The 13,100-nt window shown below is 40.9% G+C and overlaps 1 protein-coding gene across 5 annotated transcripts in view; it reads left to right on the top strand.

Annotated features, from left to right (window-relative positions):
- The first annotated feature begins 231 nt into the window (after positions 1–231).
- Positions 232–13,100, top strand: part of SOX6 (SRY-box transcription factor 6) — a 607,033-nt gene continuing 594,164 nt past the window's right edge. For all 5 annotated transcript variants that reach the window (XM_045825240.1, XM_045825238.1, XM_045825237.1 and 2 more), the window contains exon 1: positions 232–645. The gene's annotated coding sequence lies outside the window, so the exon portion shown is untranslated. The remainder of the gene's footprint in view (positions 646–13,100) is intronic.

Genomic DNA, 13,100 nt, shown 5'->3' with positions numbered 1-13,100 from the left:
CCGCAGGGTTAGTTTGCTTGAGCTGGGGCTGGGGGGTCGGGGCAGGACGGGCGGCAGGCTGGAGCAGAGCGCGCGAGCCCCGCGCGGGCGCGGGGTCCCGGGAGCCGCAGCCGCCAGTCCGGGCGGGCTTCCGCGCCGGGCTGGGGAGGGGAAGGGGGAGGCGGAGCGGGAGGAGGGCGCTGCGCGGGCCGGCGCAGAGGGAGGGCAGAGTCTGAGAGAGGGGCCCGAGCGCCTGCCGCTCGCCGGCGGACGCGCGGAGCCCGAGGATGCGTGCCGCTCTCGGAGAGTGGTGCCTAGTTCCGGAGGCGGTGACAGACCCGAGTGGTGGGCTCCCGGTTTTCTCGCCACCCCCAAACCCCGAAGTCCACTCCGAGAAAACTCATGCTGTAGCTGCAGATAACTTGTGCGTACGACACTAAGGCAGAAAGGGCGGGGAAGTGAGACAGACCCCGCAACCGTTGACAACAGAAAGCTGTTATCGTCATCCTAAGTATTGGTCCGGAAATCTGTCCGCCCTCTCGGCCCACCTAGTTCCTCCTCCGCGGCCTCCCCGTATAGGTGTTACAGTCGGCTTCACTGGGGATGGTAGGAAAAAGAAGTCAGGTGGCTTAGAGAGTGCATTTTTAGGGCGCCGTGAAGTTTGAGGTAGGTATCTCATTGAAGTTTGCGCAAGTGTGTGATGTAAGAAGCTTGTGTGCCTGCGTGTGTAGTTCTCTCTCTCTCTCTCTCTCCCTTTCTCGCTCTCTCCCCGCCCCCCGCCCCGCATGTGCGTGTGTGCTCTCTGAGGGGGCTCAGCTGGGACCGCTGGTGCTGGTGCCCTTTGTTCCCACAAGAGGGCAGCATCCTGAGGGCTTTGTGAGCGCTGTATCTCTCTCCTTATCGCCGCAGGCTTGGGCTTAGAGAAAGTTACACCGAAACTTTCAAACTGATATCTCATCTTATTTTGTGATATTAAAAAAGAAAGACAGCGAGAAAGAAGAAAAAAGACAAATGGATAAAGAAGAGAGAAAAAGAGAAAAGCAGGCAGCCAGTCTACCTCCTACCTCGGGAGAGTCCCCGTCACACCAAGACTTGGGGGAGGGCTGTTTTAATTGTGGGTTTGGCCGACTGACGACTGGAGTGCCCTCCTCGGCTGTCTTAAGTTGTAGCCGGAGGTCATGTAAATCGACCTTAAAAGAATGCATAAGCCATAAATTAAAATAAACCCTCACCCAAGGGCTGATCCATAAGTAGACAATATCCAACCTGGACAAAACGAGCTTTGCTTACGAGCCGACCTAAACCGCATCCCCCCAAAGAATAGAGACTAAATGCAAAGTAAGTTTCCCAGCGAATATTTTGTTTTCTTGAAAAGTGTTGGGTTGGTTCGCCGTGTGACCAACTGCGAAGGCGCAGTTTTCCGGAGCGCTTCAGTGTTAGCCAGGCTCCGGGTGCCGGAGGTGGGGAGGACCCGCTGGTTTCTGGGCTTCTTAACGCTACCCCCACCCCACCCCCATTTTGGTTTGGAAACTCCGGCTATTTGTGGGGTTGACGCTGGGCGAGGGCGGGCGAGAGTCGGGATCTCCGCAGCGCTCTCCGCCGTGGTGAAGTTTCCCGGGAGGAGTTCAGAAAGAAAACCCGGGTCGCTAGAAAACCCGTACGCTTCCTCCGCCCGCGTTCACCCCGCCGCCGCTCTGCCGCAACTTTCCTGGGACCCCGCGCTAGTCGCTTCTAGTTCCCTCCGCTCTCTATCTTCCTCTCCTCTACCCTTATTTTCGGACATGACTTTTTTATGATCTCTTTAGGAATAAGCAAACCGATTTTCACAAGACAATCCGAAACCCAAGTGCTAATCTGTGGTCCTCTTTTCTTGGGACTCTAGAGCAGTGGAACCGGGCCCCGCGGGGGCGTGTGTCACAGGCCGCCCAGCCCTTCGGGGCGCGGGCTCCGCCTGAGAATCCCTGGGCCCCGCGCGCAGTCGCCGGCACTTCTCTGTCTCGTGCCCTCCCCACCCCGCGTCCCGGAGCCCCGCCGGCGCCCTCCGCCCCTCTCCGCGCCCAGCCCGGGGCCTCTCCTCCTCGGCACTCTCCGCAGCCCCACCGAGATCTGCCGCTCTGAGGTCGGCCCAGGCCCGGGGGCGGTGCTGCCACTCGCCCGAGCCCGGCCGCTCCCGGGAGAGTTGCTTTTTTCTTTCTCCCTTAAAGGGCCGGTCGGAGAAGGGAAGGGGCTTGTGCAAAGCCTGCTGGGGTTGTGCGCGGGCGCCAGGAGGAGCGGCCCGCAGCTGCGGAGGACAGATTAGCTCTGTTTCCCGGGCGCTCCGCGGAGCTTTAAGATAAAAAGAGAATTGGTGTGTTCAGACCAGATAAAAGGTGGTTGTTGCCGGGGTGTTTTGAGTTTTATTTAAGCTCTCGTAGGCTGACCAAGTTTGAATACATTTGTTTGTATGGATTGCCAGATATTGAATGCTGCCCCTATTTGGGGGCTAAAAATAAATCTACGACTGTGCTGGCAGGGCTGGACTGTTAGCGAGATGGGCTGTCCCCGGCTGCTTCTGTGTGTCTGACCTCCTCCGAGGGCCGTGCTTGAAGTTTCAGGCTGGAGGTGGCCCGAAGCCGTTGCTGCGGAAAACTGGGCTGGGCTCCGGACCTCCTGCTGCACTGTCAGTGGGGCACTCGGATGACGTCCCTTGTCCGGGGCGCTTGACCCGGGCGCACACTCCAGGGGCCCGCCCTTCGCCTCGGCCGGGCGGCCTGGCCAACAACCTAGTGGAGTCGGGATGTGAGAGTGCCCCTTCTCCCCCGCCTCCCCAGGGTCCCCTCTCTTCTGCCCTTTATAGTCACATGCCCAGGTCCCGGCTCCCGAGGAGAACAGACACTGCCCCGCCCAGTCTATTTCTAGGAGGTGGGTTTGGTGAATAAAAAGGTCAAGTGGTCGGGTCCACAAACTGGTCCATGGCGAAGGGGAGACTGGACGGACACCTGGCAAGGACCGCCCCGCCTATCCCCCCCCCCTCCCCAACCCTGGCGGGTCCGCCCGCCCAAGGCTGGCCTCCTCAGGCCACATTCTTTTGCTAAGTGTGAGAGGCTGTGGGAAAAGCAATCCTGAACCGGCCAAGAGCTGGCGAAGCTGATCCCGAGATGGCATTTTGTTTTGAACAGTTGCTTGGGTTGACGTTTCCTCATAAGGTAAGGTGTCACTGGACAGTCGGCTGCCCAAATGCCACAAGTATAATTAGCTTGCGCACTCAGCACCTCGTCCCTGAAGCCCGAGGCCCGCAGGCACGGGCTTGGCGGACCTGGTCCACTCAGCTCCGTTCTGGGCTGCTGGATTCCGAAGAAGGGTGGAAACGGCCAGGACAGCCCTGGGAGGCTCTTGCACTCGGGAGGACTGTGACAGTGTAGCCTTGTCTTTGATTTATCTCTCCCTTTTCCTGTTCCTCAGCTCTTTTTGTTTTTCGGTTGAAGAGGAACTACAGGTTAGAGGGGTAAGGCGGACACCAGCGGCAGGGTGCAGACTGAGTGAGGAAAGGGGATGCAGTGTAAATCTGGCAGTATTCCTACTCTCCACACCCCGCCCATGGTGGGGGAGCTGTTGGTGCCACTGTCTGCACACATCCTTTTGGACCCGTCCAGGCTGGGCAGGTGTCCTTGCTTGGGGAGGGGCTTCAGCTTCTAGTTTGGGTCGTTCACCTGTCTGTGTGATTCCTTCCACCCCCACCCCAGAGGTCTCTCAGCAAATTAGTATCTGTGTCCTGATTGCAGTTACTGTTTCCCCCTCCAGGCCTAGCCGCTTGGGGCTGCTAGTGTTCACTGTGGGGCGAGCCTGGACTGATCTGCTGTCTCTTGCTGTCTCCCTCTTGCTCAGTTCTTAGGAGCACTGCCTTGCCCTCTCTATCTGTACCCAGATTGGTGCTTGAGCTTGTCTTACCTAGTTTCTCAGACCCCAGTCTCAGGTCAGCTTTTGCCTGTGCTCTCTGGTGGAAACCAGATTTCTGCAGCCATGAACATGACCTTCCCTCTGTCACCCTGTGCAGTCACCATGGAATTCAACACTCAGCATTAGGCACTTTCATCAGTCTCCCTCCTCCCCTTGTGTCTACACTGCTCAAATGTATCTTATGTCTACTAGAAGATTCTCTTTATTTAAAAACAAACAAACAAGCAAGCAAACACCTTAAACCATACATAAGTTGAGTGGGGTAGGGTTAGCTTTGCTATGGCAGCAAGAGTGCACCTTTCAGGTGGGAGGTGGAGACACGGTGTTATTTAGTTGCATTGGACTTTTATTGAACCAATGAAATATTTCATTTTCTTATAGTAGGGGAAAGTTATGACTGAATTTTTAAACTTTACTAGACCATAAATGTATGATTTATATACTTTTGGGAGTACCTTTCAGAATATGCATATGTGAGCAAATGGGCAGTAGGCCTAATGACACATAGATTTTTTTCTCTTACACTTTTGAAAACCTCAAAAGTCAAGACAGATTGTCCTTATCCTAAAACAACAAGAACAACAACAACTAAAAAATAAAATCATTCAGACTCTGAAAGCAAGGAAGTGTGCACCACCACACTTATTAGATCTAGTTCATGGCCAAAGGCAGTGAGTAACCAAGATCTAGATAAATGCTAGGTCATTAATTGCCTGACATCCTCTGTTGCTATTCTCATGCACTACCAACACCTCCATTCTCCTCTGCTCTCCTACCATATTTCATTATGTATAGTGGCAAAGGGAGATGGTTTTTAACAATTGTTCATCCTATTTAATGCTATTCTTAGTATTTGTTTTGGAAATAATGAGAAGGAAACTTTTAAATGCAAAATTATGAGTTTATTATTATGGAGCATGGTACAAACACTTATAATAGTGTATTACATAACTATAACACTGAACATTATACTATAAAGAAAGACAAAGATGTGAAACATTAATCTATCAAAGTGATCAATCTCTATACCTTAAAGTGATTCTATAATGAATTCAGTAACAACTGGAAGAAATGACATTCACTAGGAGTATTACATTGTCTGTTGGACAGTTTTTCATTAGTAGCAGAAATCAACAGATATTTTTCTTAGGGAAAAACATATAGTTAAAGTATGCTAATGTACCTGGAAAATCCTTCTTTGTAAGGTTTTCAAATATTACATTCAGTACATAAATGATACATTTAGGTGGTGTTTTGTCTGTTTCTATTTGACTTTTTTAAAGGAATCATTGGGTTATTGGTCATTGATAAAATTGCTACACAAAGTCATCTTCTACTGAAGAAATTAGTGATGTTTTAAATAATTCTTTTCAATTAACACAATCAGTAGTGGAAGAAATCAGTTCTCTTTTAATAAGTTTTGATATACATTGGTGTTAAGCCTTACTTCTAGTATTTTCTATACTTTTCAGTTTTGTTAGGTTATAAATCTCTAAGTTTGAAAGAATTTTTTTGTTAGTTAGAGAATTCATACATATATATTTTACTACTTACAAACAGCATTCTCTAAAAGTATAGTACAATTCAAGTAAAATTTTGGTTGATATAAGAACTGTTTGTTTAAATATAGTTTAGGGGTGCATATATATCAATTGATATTTTTGAAGTCAAGTGAAACATTCCATCAAGCTAATGTGTCTGAGAGTATCATATCAGGCACAGACAGGTACTAGAAATGATAAAACACAGATAACGTACAGCAAGATGATTTGCAGATGGGACATATTATCTGCTCTCATGAGGTTAGATGGGTCATAGTACTGGTTTAAAAAATAATGTAGATTATTTCAGAATTATCAAGTTGTGTAGGTATATGAGATTTAATGAAAAGAGATTTTATTATAGAAACTTGCTAAAATGTGAACAAATATTTATTGTGTTTTACAGGAAAAAATAGACTTGTGTTTAGGTTGCTTCTTGTTTAAGATATATGGCTCTTCCCTATTATATTTTTCCTAACGAGGAAAATAATGTATTTAATATTTTATGCCTTTATTCTAACTCCACATTTTCTACTGATTATACTCTGAATCTCAACATACTTAAGTAAAAAAAAAAAAAGCTGCCACTCTGGAATAGTCTGTGAAAAGCAATTTTTATTAGATGTAAGCACATTCTAAATATATAGCTTATCCTTTTAGCTTGCAGTTCTTCACCTGTGATTTGAAAACTAATTGTTTTGATGAGAGTTATGTCAGAAACTTTCATTATTCTCTTGTTACATATTCATTATTCATTCATAGAAAAGTGTTTTTATTTTTCCTGTTCTGTGGAAGAGGGTAAAAGCTTTTCAGTGAATTATGTTGTTTAGACATTTAGTCAAACTGAAAATAGGTTTAAACTTGTGTCATGGTTTTTGATAGAACTTTCCAAGTCTTAAGTACCGATTGTCATAATTTGTATAAAGCATCAATTGAAGAATGTGCATGGAGGTTATACGATGGAATATCATTTAAATATACTAAGGACTCTCTAACCTCCAAAAAAAGAGTTCTGGTCTGTTTTTCCTCACATCTGTGGTAGTCTCAAAAAAGGGAACATAAACCCCTAAAACCTCAGAGAAACAGTATCGATTCAATTCTTAACTGCAAATCCTTCATATCATTGCTCAAAATATCCAACTTTACACTAATATTAGCCATTCTTTTTATAGTGACACCATGCTTAGTAAAAAACTTCTAAGCACTGAGGTCAGGTGTAGAGATTGGATTCTAGTTTATTTTTTATGAATCAGATAAAGATTTCTGTGCATGAGACCATATGTGAAGATGAGAGAACAAGAACATTTCCATATCAAAGGCAATATATCTGAGGCTGCATGGTAATTAAAATGCAGTGGTTTGGACTCTGTGCACTAGCACTTAAACAGAGCATTGCTGGGACCTTGTGCATCATGCAAGCGGTTGCCTCTTGCATACTTCTTGAAATACACTTATAATTTTGTACAAACATTTATGCCAGTCCACACTTTTCTGTGGATAATTTGTATTTCATCCAAACCATTCAAAGTAGAAGTTATTTTTTGAGCTACCCCCTCATTATGGCTTTTGTGCATCAACTATTTTTATTCTAGTTGTTTGTATTTCCTTTTACCAGAATGATGGCTTGTTTATATTCAGATTCTCTTCTTGCTCCTCTAAGACCTCTTATATGTCACTCATATTTTATATTCACTCAAAAAACTTTCAATTTTAGGAGAGATGTGAATTATTTTCTGAGGTTAATTGTGGATGCTGTAATCTATTATCAACTAGTGAACTACATTTAAAAAGTCAACTGCTTAGATATTTCTACTTTATAATGCTAATATATTAGTAATCCTCACTAACTTGCACAGTATACAATATTGGAAAGATTTCTTTTTACAATATTTAAAGAATTCTGAAATATTCTATTTTACATTTTAATGGCATGAAAAAATGTGCAGTAGCATTCTCTTATTGCTTCAAGTGATAAACAATTATGAGTGAAATTATTGAAATATTTATCTAAAGAGCTATCTCTTTGTATTTATAGGGAAATATTTGATGTCATTTATAAAGAACTGGTTAGCATCTTAACCTGTAGTTTTTTGGAATAGAATAATGGAATAAGAACGATTTAACAATTGGTAGTTCAGTGTTGTATATGTTTTAGAAAATTTTACATCTTCAGTTGAATTTGCTGCTCTGTAATTTTCTAGATTTTCTATTTATGTATTTGCACTCTATCTGTGAGCATTCTGCTCTGGTGCATGTGGCAAGGAATTCACTGGTATATTTTATTTACCAAGCCCTCCTGTTCTATAAAGCTTTTTAAAGATTTCTCTGGATTGAAGCACCCTTGTACTGAAGAAGCCTGATGTGATACAATGGAATTCTTTAATAGTTTTCGTGTTTGTAAACTGTTTTGGACCAAAATTACTTGCATAATGACTTGATGCTTTTTAATGATGACATATGCATAATAAATATAAGGTCAATTCAAAGTACATTATATGATGTGCGTCTGTGCAAACATTCTATATTCTCTCATTTCAAGTTCTTCCTTGATCTCTTCTCTGAAAACCTCGCAAGATAACCTTTGAAATGATCTATTATCTCTGCTACTTCCATAATTTGTTGTTTCTAGTCACCTTAGAGAGATTAATTGAATTGTTTATCTTGAATATATCTATTCAAATGCAAAAAGGGATTTTAGTGCTATTTGTGATTTTGATTTTACTGAGCACAATCTCTTTGCTTCTTTGAAAAGTAGTTCTTTAAAATCAGACAAAGAAAATTAAAGATGCTTTACTTTTTACCACTACGCAAGCACAATATGTAGAAAAAAGAAAATGCAACAATTTTTTTTTAAATGACAAGCATTGGTTTCAAGTGGAACTGATTTCTGAGGCATGGTTGCAAATGTTTCCTTTTGTACTTTACAAACAGATGATAGGGTAATGTGATTGAGCCCTTACCAAGTTCTAGGTACCCTGAAGGGCATTTTTGAAGCCACAGTCTTTACTTTTTAAGAATTTTCTCTCCTATTGAAGATTTTTAATATTTGGTAGGTGGGGAAATTTAGGCACAGCTGTCATGGCGCTAAACAGGTCATTTATAGAACTGTAGAAGAATAGTCGTAAAACAAAATGGTTCCTTGTTCTTTCTTTTTTTTGGGGGGGGCGGGGAAGATATCGAAGGGCAGGAATGTTGTTATTTTCTTAGAAATAATCTCTAGCTATCTCCATGGGGAATGAACCTTTTATGTAGAAGTTAGCAGCCTCATTCACCCCCAATATATCCAAGGTGTAATTCTTAACCCTCCATTTCTTTATTTCTAAAATGGGATTAATAATATCTATACAATAGGATTATTGTGAGGATTGAATTAGATAAATGAATGGAAATCACCGGGCTCAGGGTTTGGCATAAAATAAATATTTAATATGTGTTATCTATTGCTGTTGAAGTGGTACCATACTTTGAATTAGAAAGATCTGATTTTCCATTTTAGCTTCACTATAGGCTTGCTATATAATCTTTGGCAAATTACATAATCTGTTTCTTTTCCTTTTACATGAAGTACAGATAGAAGTACATGTCCCTTCCTTTCTTTCCTAGAAAGGGGAATTCATCAGTAGTCTGTCAGACTTGGAATAGAGTAGTGACACAGGATTTGGATGTCCAGCTCTAAAATTTGAGAAAATTCCAATTCAAAGAAAGCTTTTTAGAAGAGATTTTGAAAGTTCATTTCATTTGTCAACCTCTATCCTCCAAGTGTGTATTGATCACACGGTCTCCATTCTAATCAGCTAAGAAGCTCTCTTTATTCTGAAACCTGCAAAGAAGATTTTATAATCTTCCTTGATTATGTGTTTCAATGTCAGCACCAGGAAGTTCTTTATGCCAAATACACACATCTTACTCTGTTTTCTGGCTTTCAAGAAAAAATTGAGTCAACATATTCTTTTTTTTTTTAAATTTTATTTATTTATTTTTAGAGAGGGAAGGGAGGGAGATAGAGAGAGAAACATCAATATGCAGTTGCTGGGGGTTATGGCCTGCAACCCAGGCATGTACCCTGGCTGGGAATCGAACCTGGGACACCTTGGTTCCCAGCCCGCGCTCAATCCACTGAGTCACATCAGCCTGGGCCATATATTCTTAATTTGAATGAAAGACCAGAATGTGAGAAAACCAAAATTAACTTTCAATTTTTACTTCTTGAATCTTTTCTTTTGAAATCTTATTTCCTAAATTAGTTTTGTGACCTTGAAAAAGTTGTGTAATTCCTTTAAGTCTCAATTTCCTAATTTTTAAAATGCGGTTCATGATAGAATTTATCAGGCAGGGTTATTGGGAAGATTAATCTTGAAGATACTGTATATGGAAGTGTGCAGAACAGTTCTGGAACAATTGTGTTAGGATGAATTGACAGTAGTTATGTGATCAGTAGTGGGACTGTGGTATTAAAGACCCTTAATTCTCTTAAGTTTGATAGAACTCAGTTTTCAAAGTGCTTTCGTATTCATTGCGTCATTCAATAAAAGGTATGTAGGGTAGATAACCTTACCAGTCATATTGTCTAACTTCCTATTTGATATAAATAAATGTTTTAGTTGGGTTTTGCTTCAGGACATTATTCATTACAAACAAAGCTTGCATGTCATAAATTAGGGCTGGCTTTTTTTGCCTCCACTTTTTTCCCAGTCTCTTCTATATAATGTCAGTGCTCATTTATTTTATCTTCGTACTTATTTCCAGAGCCAAAGCAATGCTGCATTTCCCATGTACCAATGTAAATGAATGATCCCATACTGATCAGAAGTGTTAAACATCAGTTGTATATATGTCTTTGATTAATACATTTGAAAATATTTAATTATTACATAATAAGTATGGCTAGTTGATAGGTAACAATCTTTCAAAATACAGGGTCTATAAGGGAGGATTAATAAAGTGATCCTTGGTGGTGAAAAGATGACCACTTAACTACACAGTTTCAAAGATGAAAATACATGGTCCTAGTGAGGAGGTATGAGTTTAGGCAACTCTATGCAGTGTGCTAGTTGCTGTAATGGAGATACCTATAGAAACACAAGTACCTGTGCCAGGGAAAGCTTCTAGTAGGAGGTGGCCTATGAGCTGTGACTTAAAGGATGATTAGGTATAGTCTGTTTGGGCCTATTTGTGAAAAGCATTAGACTTGGGGGAAACATCTGATAGTATTATTGACTATTTTGTAAGTCTGACACTGAAATGTCTCATATTTGTGTCTTTGTGACTGCAAAATGGCCACATATATCATGAGTGTGATGTTGCCATAGGCTAGCAGCTTAGCCACTGTACTTCTCTTTCTTAGCTCAGTTTTGTGGTCAGGGGCATTGTGCATCATTTTAAGGTACAGAAGAATTTTTCAAACTATTGATTTCCTTCAACTGTGTCAACTAAGTATCAAAATTAAAATAAATGGTTATTAATATCTGAACTGATGATCAGGACTATGAGGTAATAAAATCATATCTTGGACTGTGAAGAACTTTTCTGCCCCCTTGAATTGGCAAGCATGGTCTTAGAGAAGGGGCAGTATTTGGAAATTTTTAGATCTGATTGTTATTTCTGAGTTTCCCTTATTTGTTACAAGTCTTTTAGGTGCCTCACATTTATAATTAAGTTTTTCCTACTGTAAAGTTGGCATATTGCATAACTTTTTTTTATTAAGGGGTAACATGAAAATAAATTAACCCTCAGAGTAATTCAGATTTTGGAAGAAATACAAATTATTACACAATGATGATGACAAAACAGTAGTCGTAGCAGAAGCAGTAGCAGCACAACAACCCTCTCTACTTTTTATAACTTCCAAAGAGGGATGCTAACTCTGTCCTTTTTAGTTTTGCAATCTGGCATCTCATGTTTTCTAATAACTTTTTGAATGTTTTACTCTGAGCCCACAAGCCTTCTTTTCTTTTTCTGGTTTGGAAGTTTTCTGTTGTTCAATATTTGTTTCTACAAATTAAACATACCTATTGAGAATTTGCAGTTTATGTGAGTTTGTGAGTAATCACTTTCTGAAAAGTGGTTGGTGGTAACGTAGGTTGGAGAAGTTATGGCCCTAGTTTCTAACGTCCTTAACTTACTGTTCTCCTAGCTGCTGCTTTGGCATGCTGGAGACTCTCACTGTTGATAATGACATGAAAATGTGATGAAATCTCCCATGAAAAAGAAAGGCTCTGGAGCTGAGTAAAGAAGGGAAAAAGATATGAAAGTTCCATAAAACAGTTTAAAAACATACCCTTAGCCATATTAAATTAGTTATGATGCTTTAAATAATATTTTCCTTGAGGACTTTCAGTTGAGTTCTTTAATAAGATGCAAAAACCCAAGGAAAAAGAAAATAAAAATAAAAATAATACAGCAACTGAATGAAAGTTTAACTAACTTGGAACACGACATATTAGTTAATTGAGTCTCAGGAAAATTTTTATTCTTGCATTTGAAGATACAAATACATGCTGGAGGAAAATTGGACTATTTTAAAATTTCTTAGCTGTAATCCTTTCCAACTATAAAGGTGAATATTGAAAATAAATACAGGGTGGGCAAAAGTAGGTCTATGGTTGTGAGTACATGAAACAGTTTATTCTTTTATTATTTATTAATTATTGTATTATTTTCCATATGAACAACTGTGAACCTACTTTTGCCCTGCCCAGTATATTGAAGTTTAAAAAGGAATTTTAATCTTGGAACATGTAAACTGTATGCATATTTAATTTTTATTTTTCATATAATATCCTAAGGTATTATTAAAGGAAATTTTCAGCTTTTCTGAGGTTAGAACCTTTAATTTAATTTAATTTTTTTAATCCTCACCCGAGGACATGCTTATTGATTATTTAGAGAGAGGCGAAAGGAGGGAGAAGGAGAGAAACATCGATGCCAGAGAAAAACATCCATCAGTTGCCCCATGTACGAGCCCTGACTGGGCCGAACCCACAACATAGGCATATGTCCTGATCATGAATTGAACCCACAGCCTTTTGGTGCATGGGACAACACTCCAACCAACTGAATCACCTGGCCAGGGCAAGGCTAGATCCTTTAAACTTTTACAGTTCCAGAGAATGCTTTCATTTGTGCTTTTTGTATAATTTTGTGTTTTGCAGGGATGTTAACGTAGAGAGTCACAGTATACTGAATACTTATGTGTTTTAAATTATGTAGCATTTTGTAACAAGCTTATTTTCTCTAAGACAAATACATATATAGCAACCTAAATCAGCCCAAATTAGGTGGAACTAGTGAATTTAGGGACTCTTAATCCACCTGCATGATGGGGAAAGAATGAAAAATAGCTCATATTTTGATTGTGATACCGTGAGACCTGTTCTACAGCACTCGTTAACTGTGTGTTAGTTGTGAAGTTTCATGTTTAATCTTATTTTTTTAATAAATTACTTTATTGTTGTTCAATTACAGTTGTCTGCATTTTCTCCCCACCACTTCGTGTTTAATCTTTATGTCCACATGGACAACTCAGTAATGTTATCAGGAGCTGTGTGAGTAAAGTATATGAAAAAGTATACCCATTCATATTGTATGCTAATTTTTTTCTTTTGAATTTTGTTTGAGTCACTTTCACATCTTGGGATTATTCTC

Source organism: Phyllostomus hastatus, unplaced genomic scaffold, assembly GCF_019186645.2.
Source record: "Phyllostomus hastatus isolate PE091 unplaced genomic scaffold, TTU_PhHast_1.1 phas_scaffold_585, whole genome shotgun sequence".
In the NCBI taxonomy this organism is placed as follows: domain Eukaryota; kingdom Metazoa; phylum Chordata; class Mammalia; order Chiroptera; family Phyllostomidae; genus Phyllostomus; species Phyllostomus hastatus.
This window is presented reverse-complemented; position numbering and strand designations above follow the sequence as displayed.